We start from the raw sequence: 14,485 nt of genomic DNA, 5'->3' as shown, positions 1-14,485 counted from the left end.
GTCATAGCATTTTGAGACTCGGCAGTAATCCTGAGTGACCACTTTGTATTGGGAGGAGACAACAATGAAACAAAGGATTATGTTTGGAGAAGACTGTGACCTGCAAACTGCAGTACAAAAGCTTTTCTCGCCATCTACCTATGAGGACTGTGCACCAGAAAAGAGCCCCTCCAGTCTTCTGAAGTCAGACTGGTGTTTTCCATGCTAGTCTGTGCTTCTCTGGCGCCTTTCAAAAAGATAAAGGTGAGCTGGTGAGACAGCTTCTGCCTCTTTCCCTTGTTTGAGCAGTTCTTTCTCCTTCAGATGACTAGTTCTCATTCCGAGTAACTAAATTTGGGAGGGAAGGGGAGTTTTAGCTCCTAGATTGCTGATGTAGAGTTAGATTTTTGTTTCACTGTTACTGTATTTTTGCTCTAATCTTCAGGTACCAGGAGAAGAAATGAGCAAACCCCTCTGACACCAGTTTTTGCCATGACAGTAATTTGAGTAGAAACAGCTTTGCCTCCAAATAAATAAATAAATATTATATGAAAAGCTTCGGATGGAGCTGCCATGTTCATTCTTGTTTCTAAAGCCCCCACAGGCCATGTCACATATGTGGGTCATGAGGTCTATCGATTATGTGTCAGACCCTTAGGTGTCAGTAATCAATAACACTAACCTGCAGAAAATGCAGCAGAGATTTGCTAAACCAACTCTTCATATTGTTCTTTTTCTTGTATTTAAGTTTTCTGTGCCTCACTAAAAATAACAGAATGCATACCAGCAAAGGCAGGGGAGGCAAGAACATCATTTGGCTGCCAACTCATTTACTGTCCGTTTTCATCTGATGTTGTGTGGTTCTTGGTGAGAAGGCAGGATGAGGAGGGGCAAGACAGGAAAGGGTATTTCCAATTGAATGGCTTCTGAGAAGTAGAAATGTAAGTGATTGAGTTGGAAGGACCTAAACATTTTGACCCTGACAGCTTATTAATATTTAACAAGGTGCCAGATTTTTCTTTGACACTGGAAATTGTTGCGACTGTCTGTCTCCAGCAGACTGAGTCTGCTTTCTTAGTCCACCATATCTAATGTACCTGCTTCCAGTCATGAATAGTCCTTATTCACAAATGCTTTCCTTTATTTGATATTCTGAGAATAAAGAAGGTAGTTTGGCAGGTTAAGTTGTGAATTTTTTCATTCAAACTTCATATCTCTTCATGTTCTCAATGGGTCACTGAGCAGACTGTGGTTTTCTTGTGTTGATTGTGGTTTTTAGAATCATTCCTCAAATAACTTTTAACAAAACATTTATTTGCCTTTTTAGTTTGCACATTGCTTGTGAGCTGTTCACTGTGACAGTTATATCTTTTAAATGTAAGCAGCTCTGATGAGATAAATATAACAGTTTGGAATTTGCATTCTTATTTTTATTTGTATTAATGCAATACTTAAAGATGGTATATGAAATTGGGATCCTGTTGGGGGTGGGAGAAAAGTCTTATGCCATAAAGATAATGTAGCATCGAACGAGCAATACTCAATAGAGGAGATGAAGAGTAGAGGAAAATAGTATCTTTATGTATTATTTAGGTGGTCTGCATCCCCACTCTTTTGGTGCCTGTCTGTGTCTCTCCATTATCTATGTGGATTAGCTTCCTGATGTAGATGCATAGACCTAAATGACTTTTCCAAGGTCACACAGAAAGTCTGTGGCAGAGCTAGGTATTGAATTGGTTTACCAAATCTTGGTTCAGTGTTCTGAATATGGTTTTTTTTTAAGAAAAGACTTTAAAACATCCATAAGCATTTATCTTTCCATACTCCCAATTAAATCAGTGAAGAATTAAAAAAATCCCTTTGCTAAGGAATTAGTTTTGTGTTAAATTGACAGTGAGATTCCCTGTATTAGGGAGCTGTTGGGTTTGGCTTTAGGAATTTCCAGTCAAGACCATGAATTCCCAGTGCTATTTTTGTGAGTGCTCTACAACATGGATGTAAACTTTGAGATCTCAATGTTTAAGTATTTAGTGTTTTCTCTTGGAGATAGTCATCCATCTACTTCGGTAATATTTTCATTGCACCCCAAGACTGATGTCAAGGAACTTCTGTCATTTTCGCGTGTTTGATGAGTAGTCCAGAATATCTTTAAAAATTTTACATTATTTTTTACTGCTCCAGCTGCTCTGTAAAGTCTGATTCTGGTAATTCATCTGTTCCCCTTAATACAACTAGGCAAACATTTGGCGATTTGAGTTTACAACGTGTATTTATGCCTTGCCACTGGGGAATCAGCTTCCATTTTTGCATTTAGAAAGTTTTAAAATGAAACCTGAAAATATTTTCCCTCTCTACAATGTTTAAATTGCAAAGCACCCTGTTGCTGCCTTGAGCTTTCTGCATTGTGTAAAATTAGTCATTTCAATGATAATCCACTTACAACTGTGCTCAATTACCCACTTGTGCTGTGAGTTGCGAAGTATTTGCCTAGTTGCAGAGGATAAAAACTATTTGGAAAAACTGGGTACAAAGTGGATGCCGGGAGGGGTAAACTTGGAGGGAAAGGCCACCAGGAAGGAGGAATGCTTGAAGCTGAGAACAGAGGCACTGGACGAGAGGTGGGCGTAAAGAAGAAACATAGTAAATCCTGAAAAGCAGAGAATTGTGAAAGAAAAAAAAAAATCAAAAAGAGAAAATATGAAAGTAGTGTGGCTTGGTGGATGAGGTCTGGTCTAGCAGATGGAAGAAAAGATTTATGCCCAGCTTTGCATGTGAACTTCTGGGTGACCATGGACCATTTGTATCACCTCCTTGTCCTCAGTTTCACCTTTTGTAAAATAGGTCCTGTGGTACTTACCCTCCTCTGCGATGCATGGATAGGAAAGGCTAGACAAGAGCTACAGTAACACTGGTTATTCTGATTTATTGTTTTTCCTTTGCTAAGCCAGCATTTAGCCAATGGCACTCTGCCCTTTCACTTGTAGGAGAACTAAAAACCTAAAGAGAAAGCCCCACACTGCTCCTTGGCTCTCTTTCGGGAAAGGAGAGAGGCTTTTAATTATTTAAGGCTCTCCTTTTCATGTAACTTCTGGTTTTTGAATCATTATTGTTATAATTGTTCAGGTTATAGGCTCTACATAAATTATTTAAATAAATAGTAAGTCATATCATTAAGTAATACACTGGTATTATTTATGGGTGTAGGGAGAGAGTAAGAATACAGTGGATAAGATTGTGTTTAAAATTAAAAGAAGCTGGTGTTATGCACATCATTTTAAACACTGCCTTCTGGATTCAAGGCATTAGGTTTTGGAAATTGTCCTGGGAGGCGGATTGGCTCTGGAAGAGTTGCCCACCAAACTGACTGTCTCTGATTCTGCTGTCGGGCACATCACGTGTCCCACGCTGCAGCCCCTGCTGAATGCAGCCCTGTCTTGCAGACCTCTTGTTCCTCTTCTTGATTTTTCTCTCAAGAAGGACCAAAGTTTTGCATCAGGCAGCACTCAGCATTATGATGTTTTGAATCATTGATGGCAATGATGTCCTGGGCAGATGCTACAGTGTTGTCAGGCTTTACAACTGCTCAGGTCTACAGCAGCACACATAGAGCTTTGCCTCCAATTTAATCCTTTGCTTAAAAGGATGAAGGCCTGATATTTCCTGGGCTGCTCTGAAAGTCTGGTCTCAGCTTTATCACTGAAATCCTTTCTCCCTCAGTAAAAGCAGAACCAGTAATTTCGAGTTGGAATATATGTATATTTATAATGCTTATTTGTAAGCAAAGTTAGGAATGGATCAATTCAAAATCTTATTTCTGAAGCAAAATATCAAATAATTTAATTTTTAATGTATTATAGAGTGGTTTACTTAATTTTTATTTGTGTTATGAATTTTCGTTTGATTCTTTTTCCTTGACTGAATTTTCCACTTGATTTGAGTATGCGAAAGAAAAAATTTGTCCCAACTGGTCTTGCTTGTGGCTTATCATTGCCAAGTTCCTGGGCACACACCAGTTCTGTAATTTGGTAAAAATAAGCAAGGCCATTATAGAAGAGTTATCCGTGGGTGATGAGAAGTAGTATAATTTTATCAATAATTATATTGCTATGCAGGGTGATAAGTATCTTTATCAAACTGGCACCTATGTATGCTTAACTTTTTCAGGAGGACTTCTTAAATCCAGACGAGTCATATAGTCCTCGGAGCCTGCCCGGAACACAGCCATGCTGCCACGCGTGGGAAGACGAGATGGTGCGCTTCCACACCACACCAAAAGGTGAATGCAGTGAAACCTTGCAGTGCCTTGTGTGCAGCAGGACAAGACACAGAGCCAGTCAGCACCCCTGTGAGGCTGCTCAGTTGCATAGGTAAGACTTCGGGTGCCTTTTAGTCTTGAGGAACAAGAGCAGGTCCTATATAACTGAGGAGTATAGTTTTCCACTGGCAAGTCCTGCTTAAGGATGTATAAACACAGTTTCCTGGTCTTTGCCTTTGAAACATCTAGGTGGACCTGGCTCCAATGAGGTGGAAAAAGTCTGAAGTTTCTTTTCCCCTGGGGCAGGATCCATCCAACTCATTGCCAGTGAGAAATAACCACCAAGTCAGCATGACTAACATTCGGAAACTTACTGCTGCCCTTACCCTTAGCGCAAGTCCCCAGCTGAGACTTCAGCTCAGTGCAGCTGAAGGCAGAGGTTCAGTGCACTAGAGCAGTTAGTGCATTTAGCCAGCACACTTTCTGATCCCCTCACTCAGTCTCACCAATCACCGATGCAGTTTCCTCCTGCTTATTCTAAATTGGCTTTAATTTTCTTTTAAATAATTCTTAAGTGTGACTTTTTCAGTACAAGACTGGGAACTATGACTAATTATAAAATCATTACATGATTAAACTCAATTAACTTCAAATAACCCTTGAAATTTGCTTAATGTCAGCCCTTGGCCCTGCTTGAACCAATAAATATTGCTCACCTTTTGTAATGAGTACGAGAAGAGGTGGTTGCAGAGCATGATTGTTCAGAGTCAGCTGAGCCAGAGGACGGCCTCACAGAACAGGGTTAAACTGGTCCCAGAGAGTTGAATAATGCCACATCAAGAAGGGAAACAGTCTTCTGCTCCTAACTGGAATATTTTTTTCCTGCAATATTTTTCTCTCAAGTGGTAAATCTTTGAAAATTCTTTTCAGCATTCCATTTAGCGGTCCCAATCTGCTTCGCAAGTGTTAATAAGGATTAAACCTCACAAAACCAAGGCATGGGAGCATATTGTTATCCCCATTTAGACAAGTGAATTGCACAAAGATCAGTGGTGGGAGCAAAATCCCAAGAGTTCTGATGTCCTATTTTATATTTTAGCTAAAGCTTTTTCTCACATAAAGCTGTAAGTTTCTTATTAGCTGCATGAGAGAAAGGGTCTCTCTTCTCAGTTATTTGGCACATCTGGTCGTTGGGTGCTTTTGGTGTTGGTCCCATCCCTGTCCCATCCCCCCTGCCTTTATGAAGCCATCTCTGGATCCAGTCTGCCTTACAGCTAGATCCTGGCAAGAGAGCTGGCAAAAATGTGCACAAGAATCGCAGCAGCTGTATTTCTGTGTTCAGTTCCTGTGAGGACAGAAGGGGATGTCATTATTGCTACTGTTCCTGGCAATCTGCTCTGACTGGGAAACTGGAGAGGACAGTAGCATTGTTCTCACGGAAGGTAGATGGTAGATGATGGATAGAGTTTTTCCAAGAGGTAATTAGATGGGCACAGTAACTATACAGTCATAAAGATGCCTGATCATCTACTCGCAAACATCCCTCGTATGGTGTGCTGGCCATGAAATGTTCTTAGCATTTTATTGACTTCCAGCCCTTCTCCATGAAAAATCTCAGCATTCTTGCTGGGTCTCGCCTGAAAATGGATTTAGAGGCCCCTTGGGGAAAAGATTTCACTTCCCCTCCCCCCCAACTTTTTTTTTTTTTCTCCTCTATTTTCCTGGAGACAGCACATGGCTCTGCAGGTGCTATTGAAATAATAGTATTTGGGAACCGGCTCCTAAGGAAAGAGAACAATTGATTAATGCACCTGTGTAGAATAAGGCAGCGTAGTTGGTCTTCGGATTTTTGGACACTTAATTTTTTTGTCTGTTTATGATGAATGTGAGTGGATCATTGGTGTGGACTATTAACAGAGTCTCCTTTTTCTTTCGATTGCTTGAACTCGTGTAGCTCTTTACAGACTCTTGAAGAACATCACATGAGGTCTCAACCCATTTATTAAACAATAGAAGTAGTGAGAGAGAGAGAGGATGTAAACACTCATCTGTAAACATAAGCGTTTATATCCCCAGCTTGCTGTTTGAGTCTGGTTTCATGACTGGGAGTGCCCTCGGGTCATCATTGAGCAGTTTGTTCCACTGTGACTTCTGAATGATGAATGTCTCCACTTAAGTTACAGATCAGTACCCCATAACAAAAATCACCACTATTATTGGCCTCCACAGGGGCACCAAAGGGCGAGTGGGCAGTGGTGGAAGGCTTCACCTGCCACAACACTGCTCTCTCCCTGACAGTAAATGGAAATTTGTCAACAATCTGTCCTGTAGGACATGTGGTGGGGAAGTCTGGCTCAGCACTTATCATTCTGTCTTTTTATAGACGTAGTTTTCCTGTCTGTGGTACTGCCCGTCAGATTAGTTAGGGTCAAAAGCTGAATACTTGGATTTTTGACCCTTGAATGAACCTTGCAAAAAAGACAAGGAAATCAGTTCTACAGTGCTCTGTCCCATACTTGAGGATGGATTTGGACATCAAAGGATGGGTAGTTCAGAAAGACAGAGACACAGTTGTGTTCTTGAAATCAGAAGAGTGTATAAATTCCCCTTATCTCTTTTGGGGAAAAACCTCCCGCATGGGTCTAGCTCATGCTTGCTTTTTGTATTGTGTTGCTCCTTTTGCCGTGACAAGTCCTGCTAAAAACAATTTAAAAGAAACAAGTTGGAGTCCAAGATGGCTGGGAAGTGAAGGAATCATTATGTTTAATTACTTGCATTAAAATGGTTTGTAGACTGGAATTAGTTTGGGAATGTCTGTCCCCTTGTTTAGATGAACAAAAAGCTAGTTGTCATACCAGACTGCCTGTTCATTGTCTGCTTACCGAGGGAAAGTGAAGTCCTGTTTCCCCTCAAAAATGAGCAAGTCTATCAGAAGCAGCGATGGTGGGCGTGCAGTAAAAGTTTGGGCCATTCTGGAGTGTGCTGTAGCCAGTGCAGAGTTGAGGCAAATGCTAGGCAGCAATTTCCTCCCAGCAGCCTGCAGCCCTCCTCTTGTGTTGCTCTGTCAAGAGCCAGTCGCAGTGGTAATACCTCCCACCTGCCCCCTGACAGATTGATTTTGACCCCTAACTTCCCCTTCCACCTGCTAATTACTTGATCACGTTCTCTTCCAATGCCCTTTTCACCTGGTGGTAACCTGGTTTTGTCATTCTTCCATTCTGCTGCTGCCCTCTCCACCTTTTGGCTATTTATTTTTAAAACCCTCTTCTCCTCGCTGCCTTCCTCTTCTTCCTGGCCATCCCAAAGTTCATCATTAATATCTGGATGTCCAAAATTTTTTTGGATTTTGCTGACTCCCAGCAATCTGGTCTCTAATACCTACTGGTTGGTGGGAGCAGGGGAGGGGGAGTGAAACTCAGGATTTTCCCTTTTAATTTGTGCTTTGTTGCTGCTGGTTTGACCTTTAATCAGGTGTCTGGCTGTTGTTTGCTTGCTGATGTTTTTTACAGAACCATCCCTTGTAAATATATACAGAAAGGGCGGGAGAGTAACTGGAGATTGTACACCACTCTTTTATTTCCTGGGAGCCTATTAAAGGCAGTTCCAGTTTATCCATCCATCTCTTTGTCAAGTTGCCTCCTGTGTCCATCCACTTGTGCATTTATTTAGTGGTAATATTAGCTACTGTATCATCCTCTAGGATTGTAACAGTGTATTTCAGAATAAAGCCAGAGATGCAAAGTGTGCTGAACCCATTATAAAGAAATAAAAGGGTTTTCCTTGATGGCATTTAGCTCAATAAACACAGTTTGTCAGAGATGTCTTTATCTCCTTACATTTAAGCGATTAAATGTTGCTAAAAATAGCTTCAGAAATAAAACATGAAGAGAGCTTCTGGCAAAGCCCTGTCCAGTTTAATTCATACATTAAATATTTGCTAGTAGGGTCAAAAGCTGAATGCTTAGATATTTTGCCCTTTGAGTGAACCTAGCTAAAATAAAGACAAGGAAATCAGTTTTGCAGAAGCTGTCTCCAGAATACTAGGATCAATTTAAACATCAAAGGATAGAGAGATCATACAGCCAGCCAGCCATATTATTCTGCACAATTAATACTCAGAGAGGTGTTTCCTGAATTCTGAATCTTGTGCAGGGAAGATAATATTAAAATTTCAGAGTTTTAATTATGTAAAAGACAGGCCTTGATCCTTAGCTCCTGAAAAACAGAGCAGTTTATTTTGCATTAATGAATGTAGGAAACATCCCCCAGTCTAAATCTCTGCATCGATGCGATCTTTTTACAGTTAAATTAGCATTTATATTTCTAAAGGTAATTTTTAGACAACACAATAAATAAATCATATGCTGGTAACCTCCAGATGGATAAAGTGGTGCTCATATGGCATTTGCAATGCAAATGGGCAGAAGATTACATAATGGTCGGCTCTGTTGGTCTTGGGCAGCCGTGAGGAGGGAGGGGAGAGTGGTGTCCTGGGTCTAGCGCTGGGCTCCTCGTGTCCAGGCAGGAACGACTCGCTCGCTCAGGGGTCAGCCCACAGAGCACAGCAAGTCTGCGTGGAGGGCAGGATCTCTTGTGGCTTTAGGTTTGCTAGCAGGATCTGTATCTCAGGCTGCTGCATTCGAAATGCACTGTCAGTATGTGGTGTAGAGTTAAATTCTGGAAAAGCTTTTCTAAGTGGGAGCTTATTTATTTTAGGGTTGAGCTTTTTGATTCTGAGGTCCTGAGAAGAAGGGAGAGAGCAACGACCAATTGCTCTGAGCAACTGCAGCTGAAATTTGCCTGAAGTTTGTTGTAAGTCTGTACGTCTCCACATAGGCTGTGAGTCACACTTGCACTTGGTGTTTCAACAGTAGCTTTAATCTGGTTTAATAACTTCTGTATATGCTTTATTTTGATAAAATATTGACCAGAATTTCAGGATTGAGGTGAATGATTTTTGTAGTTCTGACGTATCATTTTAGTGTTCTTTTTTTGATGGCTACTAAAACTTCACCTCTAACTTGAACTTTCTTCAAGCACCTAAATAAGTGTCCTCATGTTTGCTATGTGATTTCAAGAGCTCCTGTGCTTTAAAAGACCGTACCATGACTTATTATGTTACCGAACTTAAGTATCAGTCTTTTGAAAATCTTAGCTGTGATTATTTTCTCACTGTGTATGTCCAAAAATCTGTTGGTTTTTTTAAGTAGAGGACTGTATTGAGTCATGTGAATTTTACCATACTGTTCAGTTTTGGATAGTAAATGGTATTGAGAAGAGATTAACTAAAAGAAGGCCCAAGGTCCTGATCTTTGTCCACTGAAATAAAGGAGAACTTTGTCACTTACTTCCATTGGATCTATCGGAGAAATTCTGTGTGGTGCTGAGGTACACAGTATTTGCTTAGTTTGGCTCATGTGGTAGTCAACGGAGTGACTTGACTTCAGAAGCAGAGCGTTGCCTTCCTGTACATAATTAACATTACAGTGCTGTAGGTTCTGCATGTAAAAATCCAGGCTATTGTAAATTGTGGTTTCCTTGCCAACCATATCTCAGCTCTCGCACTTCTGTAGTTGTCTCTATGATGCTTTGTGCCGTATTATTATTATCCCTCACTTAATACTGGAGCTGGATGGATCTGCAAAATCTAGCTATTATTCTTTCCATTTGTAATACATTAATATGAAAATAAAAATAAAATTTAAGATGCTTCACTTCCTGAGTAATTTTATTCTGGAAACATTAAAATAAACAGACATGACATTGGGAATGTTTCAAAAGTATTTTTTTTTTTTGGCAAATGTTCATAGCTAATGAATTTGTATTCACAAATGTAAGCATTTATATCAGAGTTGTGATTAAAGCATTAAAATTGACTCATCTGCCAAACTGTAGGTCATATAGCTTGAATTTCATGTTTTGAAAATTTTATACTTGGAGTGAATTACTTGCCAGCAAATTATAGTCCAGGACTTATTCCCAAGAACTACTTTCTGGTGAAGTTCAAATAGTGAATATATGTTTGTGTCAGTGGAGAGGGAGAAAGCTAATTTCACTGGTAGTGTTTTTCACTGAACATTATTTGGGCAAATGGCCATTGAGAAAGCTTTCTTGAATTTCTTATTTTCTTTGATTTGTACCCAGAAGATATTGATCTAGCTGGATCTGCAGCTGTGGGCAGGGTTCATTGGTTCCCAACAAATTTTTGCACGTTCTTGGCAGCATTTTCTGAATTGGAGATATCTATTCAAAATGCTAGTAATAGCTGCAAGTAGTTTCAGAGTGAATGTACTTTTACTCCATTCTTAAGGTATAAGCAAGACCTGAGTCCTGCTCTTTCCTTGTTGAGACAATAGTTTGCATTACTTGTTTCCATGTTATTTTGTTCTAATGTGTAGATTGGGAGATAAATCTTGTTTATTCTTGATCAAGGTTACTTTGCCACGTGGAAGACCTCTCTAATCCAGTTTATGCCATTCCTGCATGATCCCCTATGATGTATGTGTGAGGGCATGCCTAGAAATGAGTGGAATACGGCAGTCATCCTCCCTCATGGTAACATGGTACCACATCAGGACTGTAGTGCAATTGCATGTTAAATCTCGGGGAAAGAGAGCAGCGCTGGCACAGCCCATCCCACGGCAGAAGCTACAATATTTTATTTCTATAAGTATCTGTACTGCTAAAAGGTAATGAGACCAGAACTACAACAGCTGTAATTTGCTGGCTTTGCTGTCTTCAGGGGAACAGTGCTGTGGGATCCTGCCCAGTGACCTCCACCTGGCCACGTGTCCTGTCTGTACCTGCTCTCGTGGTGTACATACTGAATATTTACATCCAGGCTAACTGCAGTGTCTAAGCTGGGATTTGATGCATTGCCTTTAGTTGCAAGACCGGGATGTTATTCTGCTTTCCTTGTCAAATTGGAGATTCTCTCTGTTCTTCTGATCCCTTCACAATCCAGACTTGTTAAGAAAGGGGGGTTGGCAAGCTTTTGAAGCCAGGTTAGTTCCAGGATTGTACTGCAGCACTTAGTCAAGAGGGTGCAAAGGAGGTGGCAGTGCGTTGTCCTGTGAGGACAGGGGCAAGGAGGAAGAAGCTGGAATACCTTAGGCTGCTGCTGCTGCCAAAAACAATGTATTGTCAAACTATGGCCTAATTTTCTTACCTAGGGTGTGTTTAAAGAGGGATGGGCATCAGGAACAGGCCATTAAGCAATTGAAGCTCTAATAGAAAAACATAACCTTATCACAGATTTTTTTTTAAAAACCCTTGGAAAATAGCTCAAATATAAGGTTAATTGGAGCCAGAAATGTCAAACTAATGTAGCAATTTACCCGGGGAGACTGCCCTGGCCTTTGAGTATAGCAATAGTACAGACTACTGAGTAGGATAGTGAAGAAATATAATAGGATTTTATGTAGTCCCCTGTCATATTAAACGTTCTTTGCAATTAATTTCTTGTTGCAATGTTATTTTCACTGACCTATTTTTTTTTGACCTCCTACAATCTTTAAGCTACCAAAGTAGGGCATACGGGAATTCACATTTCTTAAAAAAAAATAATAATAAAAAAATCTTAACTTAAAGCACTATCAATATACACACTGCAGTGCAGACTGATATTAACTCAGAGCAGTATCAGAATGCCATTGGCTCATTCTAGAATAGCATTTAGTCTATGAGCTGTGGTGATCCATTCAGGAAAATACTGCTTCTGAACTGCTCGTTCAGAAACAAGTGGGAGTTTTATTGGACTGACAGTTTGAGGATGTCTGCCCCTGTGAATGAAACACGATAGGTGGTCCTCTTCCTCCTTCTGGTTGCTGTCTCTGTTTCTTCTACTGTTAAATGGACATCAGGCTAAGATAGCTTGGTATTGGGATCTGGTCTGATTAATCCAAAACTGCTGGACTCAAAATTAACAATAATAAAATCCCAAAGTTGTGGAACAGCCAGAGAATCCTGGTATGTTCCAGCTGTTCCCATGCTAACTGAATCGCTTTCCACCTGGGCTGGATACATAATCCATTTTCATATTTTAATCTAACATTACTGGTGATTTTGCTCTCTGTTTTTATACAACTTCCACAGTTTACTACAGAAACTGTATTTCTCTGGAGACCTAATGTTTCCTGAAAGTATCTCTTTATCTGAAGGGGTAAGTGGGTAGGATAGTCAAATCCCCAAATAGATCACTCTGAGGGAGTATGAAACCTCCATCACAGAGACAGATAGATGTCTGCTAGAAATAATCAGGTAGTTTGGGAGGGAGGGGGAGCTACGTGATCTCTGGAAGTCCCCTTCCCTCTTGTTTTTCTATTTTCTATCATCCTTAAAGACGGAAAGTGGTACCCCAGGACAGTATACCTGGTGTCCAGGTTTGCAGTCAAGGTGATGAGCTCAAAGAAGAGAGAACAACACAGGCAATAAAACTTTCTGATCTTGAATAAGAACTCTTAACGTAAGCCCAAGTGTTTTCCAAGCAAGTGTCCTTCATGTTTTTCCCTGTGGTAGCAAGGAATTATATTTCTTTATTTTAATGAAGTGGAGCTGGAACCAAATATCATTGAATCAAAGAAAGCCAGCATTAATCAAAGCACATCAAAGAGGTTTCTCATCAGTTGCCTGGAGCAACAGAATCTACAGCGTGTCATCTCTCTTATGCTAAGCTGGAAGAATTCAGAGAAGAGAATTTTGTCTGCTCTCAAATGAACACAGAAATAGTATTTTTAAGGTTTCTTTAATAGTTCAGTGAGTTGGTCCATTCAGCCATTAGAATTTCTGAGTGCCAGACTTAGATTTCCCTGGACTGTTTTTTCATATGGAAAGCAATGAAACGAACCTTTAAAACTAAACAGGTGGTGGGTTGCCTCTCTCAACAAAGTTACAGAAGTGCTTCCAGCTCTTACATTGTCTCTTTCTGTTCCCTTTATCTCTCTGGGTTGTGAAAATGGCAACCCTGTGACCCCTCGTTGCCTCACTACAGATGCATTTCATTCTTAGCTAATAGTACTTAGAAGGAACAAGCAACCCAGCTGGATAATCAAACATGGCTCCCTGCTCAAGTAAGAAATCCTGCCCTTTGATCAACATTTTTTCTCGTGTTCCCCGATACAGAAATGAGGGGTGCTTGTATTTACTATTTCCAGAAGATCCAATTATTACCTAAAAACTTGTGGACACTCAGTACAACCAATTGTTATTATGCAGTCATAGAAAGGCCTGAATTTTAGATTTCACCTGGATTGATTCTTACACTTGCTTGAGCAGTTGATAAAATACCAGCAAAACCTCGTGGCCCAGCCTGGGGACTTTCAGGGCAGCTTTGACAGATACCCAGACCTTTCATGTTAATTGCATTTGCCAGAAATAAAATCCAGCAATGTGTGAGCTTTGTGATCAACTTGCAGTATCACTGAGGCTGGACCTATGTTTTTATGGTTTTCTAGGTCACGTGGTGTGCACCTCCTTACTAACGAGTCCCAGAGCATTTTGCAGAATGTGTACCCATGGGCTGAGTCCCGTACCCCAGCTCAGGGCTGGAACATGTTGGCATTTCAGCATGAGCAACACTTTGCTCTGGTTGTTAAAGCTGGAAGTGAAGAACAGAAGTTCCCCAACTGAGACTGCAGGGGGAAATTTAGTGCGGTAGAATGTAATTATCCAAACTGGAATATGGCCAGGATCCTGGAGTTAATAATACGCTCTGCTCTTGCAAAAAGTGCCATAGGATCTTTAATGACTGCTAGTGGTCAGCGGGCTTCACATCACATCTCAAAGATAGATATTAAACAGATCAGAAGTGTAGGTATTTCAGTCTTTTGTATAGCACAAATATTTCTGCATGGCCTCTGGCTGCAGCCTTCAGGTCCAGGAGGGAATTGAGTTAAACAGCCAGGGAGGAGACATGAGTCTTAATGAAAATGATCCCATTAAAGGCAAATGATACGCAATTGGTGAAAAACAACTGAGATGTACACTGAAGTGCCCATAAGGTAGTATTTGGGTGCAACAAATCACCTGCCATCTTTGGTGACCATCAGCATCATGTAGTTTGGAGGAATGGAATAAAAAAGTTAACAGCATCCTTTGTATAATAGGGTCAACTCCTGTGGAAATCTGGATTATGAATTTACCCTGAATTTTCTGTAATAGTGGAAGCTGTGTGCAAATGAGTTGGGAAATGGGTGTAAGTGGCAAGATTACATTGCGTTACTTAGTCTAGCACTGATGGACTGCACAAAGCCT

The 14,485-nt window shown here is 40.5% G+C and overlaps 1 long non-coding RNA gene across 1 annotated transcript in view; it reads left to right on the top strand.

Annotated features, from left to right (window-relative positions):
* The first annotated feature begins 3,912 nt into the window (after positions 1–3,912).
* The window catches only part of LOC114013568 (uncharacterized), a 73,310-nt gene continuing 62,737 nt past the window's right edge, over positions 3,913–14,485 (top strand). Inside the window, exon 1 of the long non-coding RNA XR_003556614.2 lies at positions 3,913–4,346. This is a non-coding gene — a long non-coding RNA (uncharacterized LOC114013568). The remainder of the gene's footprint in view (positions 4,347–14,485) is intronic.

Source organism: Falco peregrinus, chromosome 1, assembly GCF_023634155.1.
Source record: "Falco peregrinus isolate bFalPer1 chromosome 1, bFalPer1.pri, whole genome shotgun sequence".
Lineage (NCBI taxonomy): Eukaryota > Metazoa > Chordata > Aves > Falconiformes > Falconidae > Falco > Falco peregrinus.
This window is presented reverse-complemented; position numbering and strand designations above follow the sequence as displayed.